Consider the following 9,808-nt stretch of genomic DNA (forward strand, 5'->3'; position numbering starts at 1 on the left):
TGCCTCATGGGGACCTTCAGACATGTTGTCACAGAGGATGATGCAGGAGAGAAATGAAATGACCTGGTGCCTTGTTGTGTGGAGTTATTCTCTACACACTCACTCAGACTAGAGGAGTGGCTCATGAAACTTTGGGGAGGAATCTCCCCAAAGACTGGACTTCCCTTAGCAAGTATCATTGTTAATGCAAACCATCTGCTCCAATAGAAAAATAGAAAAAAACAAATCAACCTCAGTTTGCTGTGAAACAAGACGAGGCTTTGGTTTTCCACCAAGAGGCAGAGCACTAATTAATTTTAAAAACACTGACCGCTTTTGAATTAATTCGGTTCTTTCGATGAAAACCATGTGTGACGATGGTGTGTGTTTTCATTCTTCTATAAGCTTGAAACTCTGAGTGTTTTTGCAAGCTTTCTCTGCCTCTCAAAACCCTCAATACCTCATTGTGAACTGGAGTTTCGGGTTACTCTCCTCAGGGCTGTTGGAACAAAAACCTACATTGTGAGCGGCGGGAGAGGAGGGGTGAATTTTAAGGAATAAAGTGCAGAGGTACAAGTAGCAGAGGTGAGAAAGCTGAAGAGAAATGTACTCAGTTTGTAAATATGTCTAGAGCTGGCCACATATGCCTATTTTACGAACCATACAGCGGCAGATCAGACCCAGAAAATGGGGAAAAAGAAAATATGAATGAGCTTATGTGAGAATATAATGGGATATTGACAGTGATGGCTTGGGGGCTGCAGTTGAATTTAGGTGTGTGTGTGGGATCAAAATTTTACTGGTCCTCCAAGAGAGTATTGATTCAAAATACAATTATGTTTGAATAAAGAGTGGCTTGTTTTATAGAGAATTTATAACTTACTGACTCATACTTGTGCTTACCAGTCAAATGCTTTTCTGTGAAAAAGGAAAAGTAGAGATATTTCAGAATAGGACAGAAAGAATTAACAATAGAGCCCCAGGAGTGGGTCCACATTCTCCTTTGGGTCAAACGCATTTCCACAGTAACTATGCCTTCCTCATAAGGAATTAAATAAGAAGAAAGCCATGGATCACTGTGTGCATGTAAGTTATTAATACTCTCTTTCTGCACCTGTAGTGGCTTTTCTTAACATCATATATAGAATTTGTGAGCAAGAAACCTCAATGACCATGAGAATGAATAAGTAGGGAAAAGTGGTCTTGGTTAGATGGGATAAATTATGATTTCATGCCTTCTATACCATAGAGGATGTTTATGCAGTGCAATTCATATAATCAGGTCTGATGAATTATAAATTCATTCACTTCTTGTCAGCACCTGATAAAATTCAGATGCTCTGATTCCGAGAAAACTGTGACTATCCAGAATTTTTGAAGTGCAACAACTTCAACACATAATGAGGTAATGCTTGGTCTTCCCAGAAGTATTTTCTGAATAAGTGGGGGAAGATATGGATGAAAGAATGTATTAAAGATGCTACGATGTCAGCATCAAAGCCAAAAACACTTGGAGCTCTAAACACTCACTTACATTATATCCCAGGAGGAAATGTTGGTCCTTCAAAAGTGAGTTAGGAAGATAAATGACTTGGGGGAAGTGTCATGTTCAGCAGAGATTGCAAAACGTTCTTGTCCCATCATAAAGAAATGCTGTCATGATTTAATTGTTAAAATTCTCAACGGTGATAATCAAATAGAGAAAGAACATTTTGAGGGGTGAATAATCACGTTGGCAATTTTGAACAATCAGCTGGAGTAGATAATTAAAAACGCCACCTCATTTTATGAGATGAAGCCCATGCCTCTTCATAGCATTGCTGCAATATTGGGAACATAATTAAGGCATATACTATCATATATACGATAGACTCCACTTCACCTGGAGGACTGGAGTCAGGGCATATACTGTCATACATATGGTAGACTCCACTTCACCTGGAAGACTAGAATCAGAGCATGTACTGTCATATATATGGTAGACTCGACGTCACTTGGAGGATTGGGGTCAGGGCATATACTATCATATATACGGTAGACTCCACTTCACCTGGAGGACAGGGGTCAGGGCATATACTGTCATATATACGGTAGACTCGACCTTACCTGGAGGACTGGAGTAAGGGCATATACTATCATATATACGGTAGACTCCACTTCACCTGGAGGACTGGAGGCAGGGCATGTACTATCATATATACGGTAGACTCCCCCTCACGTGGAGGCCAGGAGCCTCTGCGCACGTACTCTCATACATACGGTAGTATACCCCTGTGTTTAATGACACCATTATAGCCCGCCCTGCCTGTTTTGCTTTCTACAGGCCACTGCCTGTGGATTTGGTCAAGGAAATTCCCCCACACCCCGTAAGCCATTGGATGAAGTCATCTGCTCAACCCCACTCACTGATGTGAAACTACCAAATTGCAAACACTCCTGTACGGAACCTGGGCGGCCCGTTTTGGATTCCGTCCTTCTAAGTGCGTATCCCTTTAGGCACTTCCTGGGCACTGGTTTCGGGTTGCTTTTCTGCAGAGTGCACCTCTTCCTCGGGCAGCAAAATGGTAGGGTGGTGGGGGTGATGGCTGGGTGGCTTCTGTTTACCAGTGTGCTGGTCAGGGTTCCCCAGGGAGACAGAACCAGGAGGATACAACTGCGCGTGCAGATTTATATTAAGGGAGTGGTTCATGCGGCCGTGGGAGCTGGCAAGTCTGCAATCTGTAGGGCAGGCCAGCAGGCTGGAGACTCAGGAAAGCGTTGGTGTTGCAGCCTGGAGTCAGAATGCCGCAGGACTGCCGGCCGGAAACTCAGGCAGAATCTCCTTTTCTTTGGGAAAGCCCAGTCTTTTATTTGTATGGCCTTCAACTGATTGTACAGGGCCCACCCACATGATGGAGAATACATTGTGTTATTAAAAGTCTACAGATCGTAGGTGTTAATCCCGTCGACCCAATACCCTCACAGCAACACCTCAACGAGTGTTTGGCCGAAGAACCAGGCACCATAGTCTAGGCAGGTGGTCGTAGAAAATTAGCCAGCACAACCTGTACGCAGTACAGTGCATTGAGATTGAGGGCTGGAGCGTGGAGGGGGCGAGAAGGTCCCTCACAGCAAACAATTACCACTTTGCTGAGAAGGGGGCATTGAGGACATGTGATGGTTAATTGTACTTGTCAACTCGGCTGGGCCACCCTGCACAGAAGTTTGGTGAAATATTATTTCTGGGTGTGTCTGGATAGTGTTTCAGGATGAGATTAACATGTGAATCAGTGGACTGAGTGAAGCATATGGCCTTCTCCAATGTGGGTGGTTCTCATCTAATCAGTTGAAGGTGTGAATAGGACACAAAGGGTCACCTCCCTCACGTAATAGAGAATTCCTCTCACCTGACTGCCTTTGAACTGGGACATTGGCTTTTTCCTGCCTTTGTTGCTGATCAGAAACATCGCCTCATCGTGGGTCTCGAGCCTGCTGGCTTTTGGACAGGAACTTACTCCACCAGCTCTCCTGGGTCCCCAGCTTGCCAAACGACCCTGCAGAGCTTGGGACCTGTCGACCTCCATAGTTGAGTCAGCTGGTTCCTTATAAATAAATCTCTTGCTCTCTCTCTATATATATAACCAATAGGATGTGTACACACACACACACACACATACACACACACACAGTCATGTGTTGCATAATAACATTTCATTCTTTGACGAACTACATATACGAAGGTGATCCCATAGGATTAGTACCATAGAGCCTAGGTGTGTGGTAGGCTATACCATCCAGGTTTGTGTAAGTACACTCAATGATAGTCACACAACAATGAAATCACCCAAAGATGCATTTCTTGGAATGTATCCCCATCGTTAAGTGATGCATGACTGTATATATATGTGTGTGTTGTCTATATATACACATGTATATAAAATCAATAGGATTTTATATATATTATATATAGGATTTTATATATTTAATATATATATATAGCATTACATATAGGATTATATATATATTATCTATACATAGCCAATAGGATGTGTGTATATATCTATCTATATCAACATGTATATCTATACCTATGTCTATATCTATCACTATATGTATAACTGTATCTATGTCTATATCTATATAAAACTTCTAATGGTTCTGTTTCCCTGGGGAACGCTGGCTAACACAGAATGCACGGCCCTGAGCGTGTTCCTCCCTGGATGACAACTCATCCTCTTACAACTCCAGGACGAAGTGGCTGCTGTGGTCGACAAAGGGCTGGGATGCCCTTCCATTTTAGGCTTCCTGACCCGGGGGAAAGTTGGATAGGTGGACGCATATATATGCAAGAAGGATTTGGGTGGCTACAGAGAAGGCTGGTCGGCTGTACATCTTTTAGACCAAATAATTACTTACTACTAGTAATGAAAAGTTACCGTGTGTTAATCGTCGTGTTAACCCTTTACAAAGAATCCTCCTGTTAATGTTAGCCAACACTAGTTCTTTTTTTTTTTTTTTTTGTGAGGAAGATCAGCCCTGAGCTAACATCTGTGCTAATCTTCCTCTTTTTGCTGAGGAAGACTGGCTCTGAGCTAACATCTATTGCCAATCCTCCTCCTTATTTCCTTTCCCAAAGCCCCAGTAGATAGTTGTATGTCATAGTTGCACAGCCTGCTATTTGCTGTATGTGGGACGCGGCCTCAGCATGGCCAGAGAAGCAGTGCGTCGGTGTGTGTCCGGGATCCGAACCCAGGCCTCCAGTAGCAGAGCGTGCGCACTTAACCGCTAAGCCACGGGGCGGCCCCCAACACTAGTTCTTAACACCTGCTAGGGCGTCTTCTAAAACTTTATTACACATTTCAGCTCACCAGGGCACACAACCTCCTGAGGGTGGCGTCATTATTATTTACCCCATTTGCAAATAAAAAGAGTGAGGTTTAGAGAGGGGAGCAAAGGGCTAGAGCCTGACCCCAGGCTGGGAATCAATCAAGTTCTCCTGTGCCTCCCATTCATCTCTTAAAAGAACAAGCCTCTGTTTGCACCCTGAACTCCTCTGTTCTCCTTTTCAGCAAATAGCTCCCTTTTGTTATTCAAATGAAGGAAGTAAGGAGCCTGGACTTGCCGTAAAAATTTACAGTTGCTTTGCTTTTATGAATGGGGAATACAAAACAAACTAAAGGGCACATTATTTTATAGACAGAAAAAATTTGCTTGGAGGGATTTCTCTATGTAAACAAACTTCAATCAATTTGCCCCAATGCGATATTCCTAATCCAGGCAGATTAGCACCTAAGGATCTAAATGCAGCTGTAGGAAGGCAATGGATCCTTGGGGTGGACTCCTTCAGCCTGCTGACCTCCTGAGACTTCACAGGCAGCCCCTGTGGGAAGAAGGAAAAGAAACAACAGACTTAACCACCCATGAAATCCCACAGCCATCAGGGACTGGGGAAGGAAGTCTGTTATTTGCACATGGGGGGAAAGAGATGCATGAAACTGTTTCTCTGCAAAAAAATATACGTTTACTAGTGACTGGGAATGAAAGAAACTCGATTTCCTCATTTCCAAAGTCAGCGAAATTTTGTGGTAAAAATACAAGTGTACCGATAGAGGGCAATCATTTTGTTTTTAAATGAGAGACTATTTTTAAAGCAGTTTAGATTTCCAGAAAAAGAGGCAGGAGATAGAGAGAGTTCCACATGACCACTCACCAGTACACTTTCCACTGTTATTAGCATCTTGAATTAATGTGATACGTTTGTTACAATTGACAAGAGATTTTCACGTATTGAAGTTGTAAGTGAGGGAAAAAAAATTCCTCTGTTCTCTAGGTTCTTCTGGCTGGTCTAAGAACTAAATTGATATGAGAGAGAATAACAGGAGAAAATCAAAGTTTAATCACATGTACGCACGGGTGAAACCCAGGAAAACTGAGTAACTCACCAAAATGACTGAAGCCACCACCTTAAATATCATCTTCAGCTAAAGACAATGGAGGATGTTGGGGGTGGTAGTTTGGGACCTCAAAGGGGAGGAAGGCAATTCACACGGAGATAGAAAAGAGAATGTTTGGTAAAAAGTGTTTGCTGGGCCACCTATAGGCAACCTGACCGGAGAGACAGAACTTTGATAAAAATGGGCTTGTTGGTGCTTTTTTCTTATCACACTTATTTTGCATTATGCTACAGTTATCTCACAGTATTAGCTGCTTCCTGGCACAGACCTGCTATCTTAAATTCTTTTAGGCAGTTAGGGGGAAGGTCAAAGTTTCTTTCAGTCTTTTGTTCATAAAAGTAATCAAGCCAAAGAGACCCATCTTGGAGTGGCCAATTCTGATCTCCCACAAGGTATATGGGGTAACTATTCAAGTTCAAAACTGATTTGGCTTGAACTAAAGAAGGCTGACTTATGGCCTGTCAAACATGCATTGTACATCTGCTTTAACCATTAGAGTAAAGAATGCACTCTCGTGAGATAAGAAAGCATATTTCTCCTCTGACGCCCTATTGGTAACACTCAGATTAGAGCCTTTCCCAACATCAGGGTCATGTTGACCTGCTAATTTGCAACTGAATACCTGTTTGCAACATTGACGGATATGTATCCTGGGCATGTCTAATGTATGTTCTTTGTTCTAAACAGGTATAAAACTATGCTGAAAACCAGGCTTCTCCAGAATGCTTTCTTCCTGTCTGGAAAAGGCTTTCCTAGGTTATAATCCTCAGTTTGGCTCAAGTAAAACTCACCTTATCTCTCTTATCTATAGAATGGTTATTGGTTATTTTGTGTCAACAGTTCCCATATAACCACTCACTCTTACAGTTTCCACTATTACTAGCATCTTGAATTAATGTGATACATTGGTTACAATTGAGGTGATATGGATACATTATTATTAACTAAAGTCCATTGTTGACATCAGGGTTCATTCTTGGTGGAATACATTGTATGGGTTTTGATAAATGAGTAATAAGAATGTATCCACCATTACAGTATCATTACACTGGATTTAATGCCTCAATTTAATGTGATACTGAGAATATAAGCAGAATTGATGTAGAATTCCTGACTGTATGACACTAGAAGTTTTTAAAATCCTCAATGCGATTTCTTGGCATCACTAGAAAAACCAATCTCTCTGTTAAAAAAATACAGAGTTGAAGGTTTCCTTGCTGGTCCAGACCAAGAAAACCCTGGAGGGGATGCAGAGGCAGTAAGAAAAGAGATCCCTCTATAGGGAGCCTGTTATATATTAAGAAGGTAAATTGATAAGCACCAAACGTTTAGGACTAAGTGGTAAACTGCACAGTATAAATAAAAGTATAATGTGTTTTAAGAAAACTGAGGAAAAGGTCAGTCTGCCACATGTGAAGTCATAGAGTTTTTACGGCACAAACAGAACTTAAGGGAGGAAAAAAGTTTTTTAAAAAAAAAACAAATCTTTAATGCAGGTCTTGTTTTGACTTCCAGGAGAGAAGATTTACATAGGGACCTTGTTGAAAATCTTCAGAGAGTGGACTTCCCTGGTGAAGTGACCCCCTAAGAGCACACAGCAAATTCTTGTTGAAGAAAGCAGAGTTTTGGCCAATCCAGGTAGGATATGGCTATTCTAAGAAACTTAAAACCACCCAAGAGGGGTGAATGGGCATGGTGTTAACCCAACCCTTCATCATCCTCTTGATTTGTTTTTTAGGTAAATGTATGTTCCTTTTCATGGAAACGTGGTGGTGTGCTTGGCACACAGATGAATTTCAGTGTCAGGTTCAAACTCACTTCAAGGGACACTTTCCTTCCAACTCAAAATGCTCATCCTCTGGGTCTGCGTTGGGTTGCTTTTGGGTTTTAGGGTCTCTCAAACTTCGTCCAGGAACCCTCTGCCTCAGAATTACTAAGTCCTTGTAAAACAGCAGATTCTTGTGACATATCCCAGGGTAACTGAATCAAAATGCCTGTTGAGGAAGCTGGAAAATTCTATCTTAGATAGTCCTTTAAGTGGTTGATGGGGTGCAGGACACTTTACCCCAAAATGTGGAACCTTGGCATTTTGGATATTTTAAGCTGGAGGAGTTGGAGAAAATGGCAGAAGCAAGAAGGTCTCTCTGACCTTCACCACCCTTCTCCCCTGAACGAAGTCATCAGACCCTCACGTGAGAGGTGCCCTCCCAGTACTCGGAGGAGGGGAGCATCCTTATCTCCGAGACAGGGGGACACAAGAAGAATCCTCCCAAACAGACTTTGCTAAATTTCCCCCAGTTTCCTGCGCTAACCTCATCCTCTCAACCCTGTCATGTTCCTCCATGACCGCCCACTCTCCATCAAACCCGCCAGGACAGACTCAGGTCTGACTGTGTCCTCGGGTCTTCATTTCCTCACGAAGACCCCCATGTCACATAAACTTATACTAAATAGGGCCGGCCCTGTGGCTTAGGGGTTAAGTGCATGCGCTCCACTGCTGGCGGCCCGGGTTCAGATCCCCGGCGTGCACCGTCGCACCACTTCTCTGGCCATGCTGAGGCTGCATCCCACATACAGCAACTAGAAGGATGTGCAACTATGACATACAACTATCTACTGAGGCTTTGGGGGGGAAAAATATAAATACATAAAATTATTAAAAAAAAAACTTATACTAAATAAATGTGCATGCTTTTCTCCTGTTCATCTGTCTCTGTCAGTTTAATTTTCAGACCCAGTCAGAGACCCTCAGAGGGCCCAGGAAAACTGTTTCCTCCCGTTTGCAATTCTTAGCTGAATAAAGTTTGAGGACCTCCGATTGAATGGAAGGCAGATGGGACCAGAAAAATAAAATGAATAAAAATGTTACAAGGAGCAGACACATAAAAGCACCCACATGCAAACACACAGCAACGTCAGATCGACACAAATGACGTGAGAGACATGTTGTTTGCATGCCTTTTGAAAGCGGTGTTCTCTATATGTAAAAATATTGAATTGCAACATAGCTCCCAGAGGGAAAATTGGATGAAGGAGTTCGGGGCATGCGACCCTCCAAAATGTGTTGCTTTGGCGTGTTGATTATTTTGAGCTGGAGACACTTGAAAACCTGCAGATACAGAGAAGTCTGCTCTGAATTATCTGACTAACATTCCCCCAGAAGGAACCCAGTTCTCAGCATTCCCCTCCCGGGAATGTCATCGACCTGGAAGATTGAATCTTGTCAGAGAAGAGGAGGCAAGAGGTCGACCCCACACCAGACAGACCTTGTCACAAACTGTCACACCTCCCATCTGTTCTTCTAAGGGTCCAGCCATCTTTCCTAAAATCATTGACTCTCTCCTGTGGGGCCCACATCCCCCTCCCGCTCCCCTATTAAGACAATAGATAAGTTCTCAAAACTCACCACTTTTTGGGTGTTCACATTTTTTTCTGTGACACCCCCATGCACATAATATTAAGCATTAATAAATTTGTATCTCTTTTCTCCTATTATTCTGCCTGTTGTCACTTTATTTCACAGACTCGGCTTTCTAACCTAGGAGGGCAGGGGGAAAGTCTTTCATCCTCCTCATCAACAAAAAAATGTTATCAGCATCCAGAAAGCGAGATAACATATTGACCAGGATGCAGAAGCCCTTACCAAGGAAACCGCCACCCTGTGTGTTTATGCCACAGATAGCTTTGTACATATATGTACATATTTGTATACTTAAATATTTGCATATATATATATATGTGTATATATGGCGTGTGTGTGTGGTTTTGCTGGGCCATATGGAATGCATAATTCAGAAAACCTATATTCTTTTCTGATGCTAACTTAAACTGATTATACTGTAGAGCTAAAAATAACTATTCTACTAAAATGATTAACATATGAGTTATTGAATCCA

At 42.4% G+C, this 9,808-nt stretch overlaps 1 long non-coding RNA gene across 1 annotated transcript; it reads left to right on the forward strand.

Moving 5' to 3' along the window:
* The first annotated feature begins 2,331 nt into the window (after positions 1–2,331).
* Positions 2,332–9,369, forward strand: LOC147911611 (uncharacterized). Its single transcript, XR_015550806.1, has 3 exons — positions 2,332–2,459; positions 7,428–7,550; positions 8,633–9,369. It is a non-coding gene; the product is annotated as an uncharacterized LOC147911611 (long non-coding RNA).
* Positions 9,370–9,808: the final 439 nt, after the last annotated feature.

The sequence above is a fragment of the Ceratotherium simum genome, chromosome Y (assembly GCF_057802395.1).
Source record: "Ceratotherium simum simum isolate JZ-2026a chromosome Y, ASM5780239v1, whole genome shotgun sequence".
Classification (NCBI taxonomy): domain Eukaryota; kingdom Metazoa; phylum Chordata; class Mammalia; order Perissodactyla; family Rhinocerotidae; genus Ceratotherium; species Ceratotherium simum.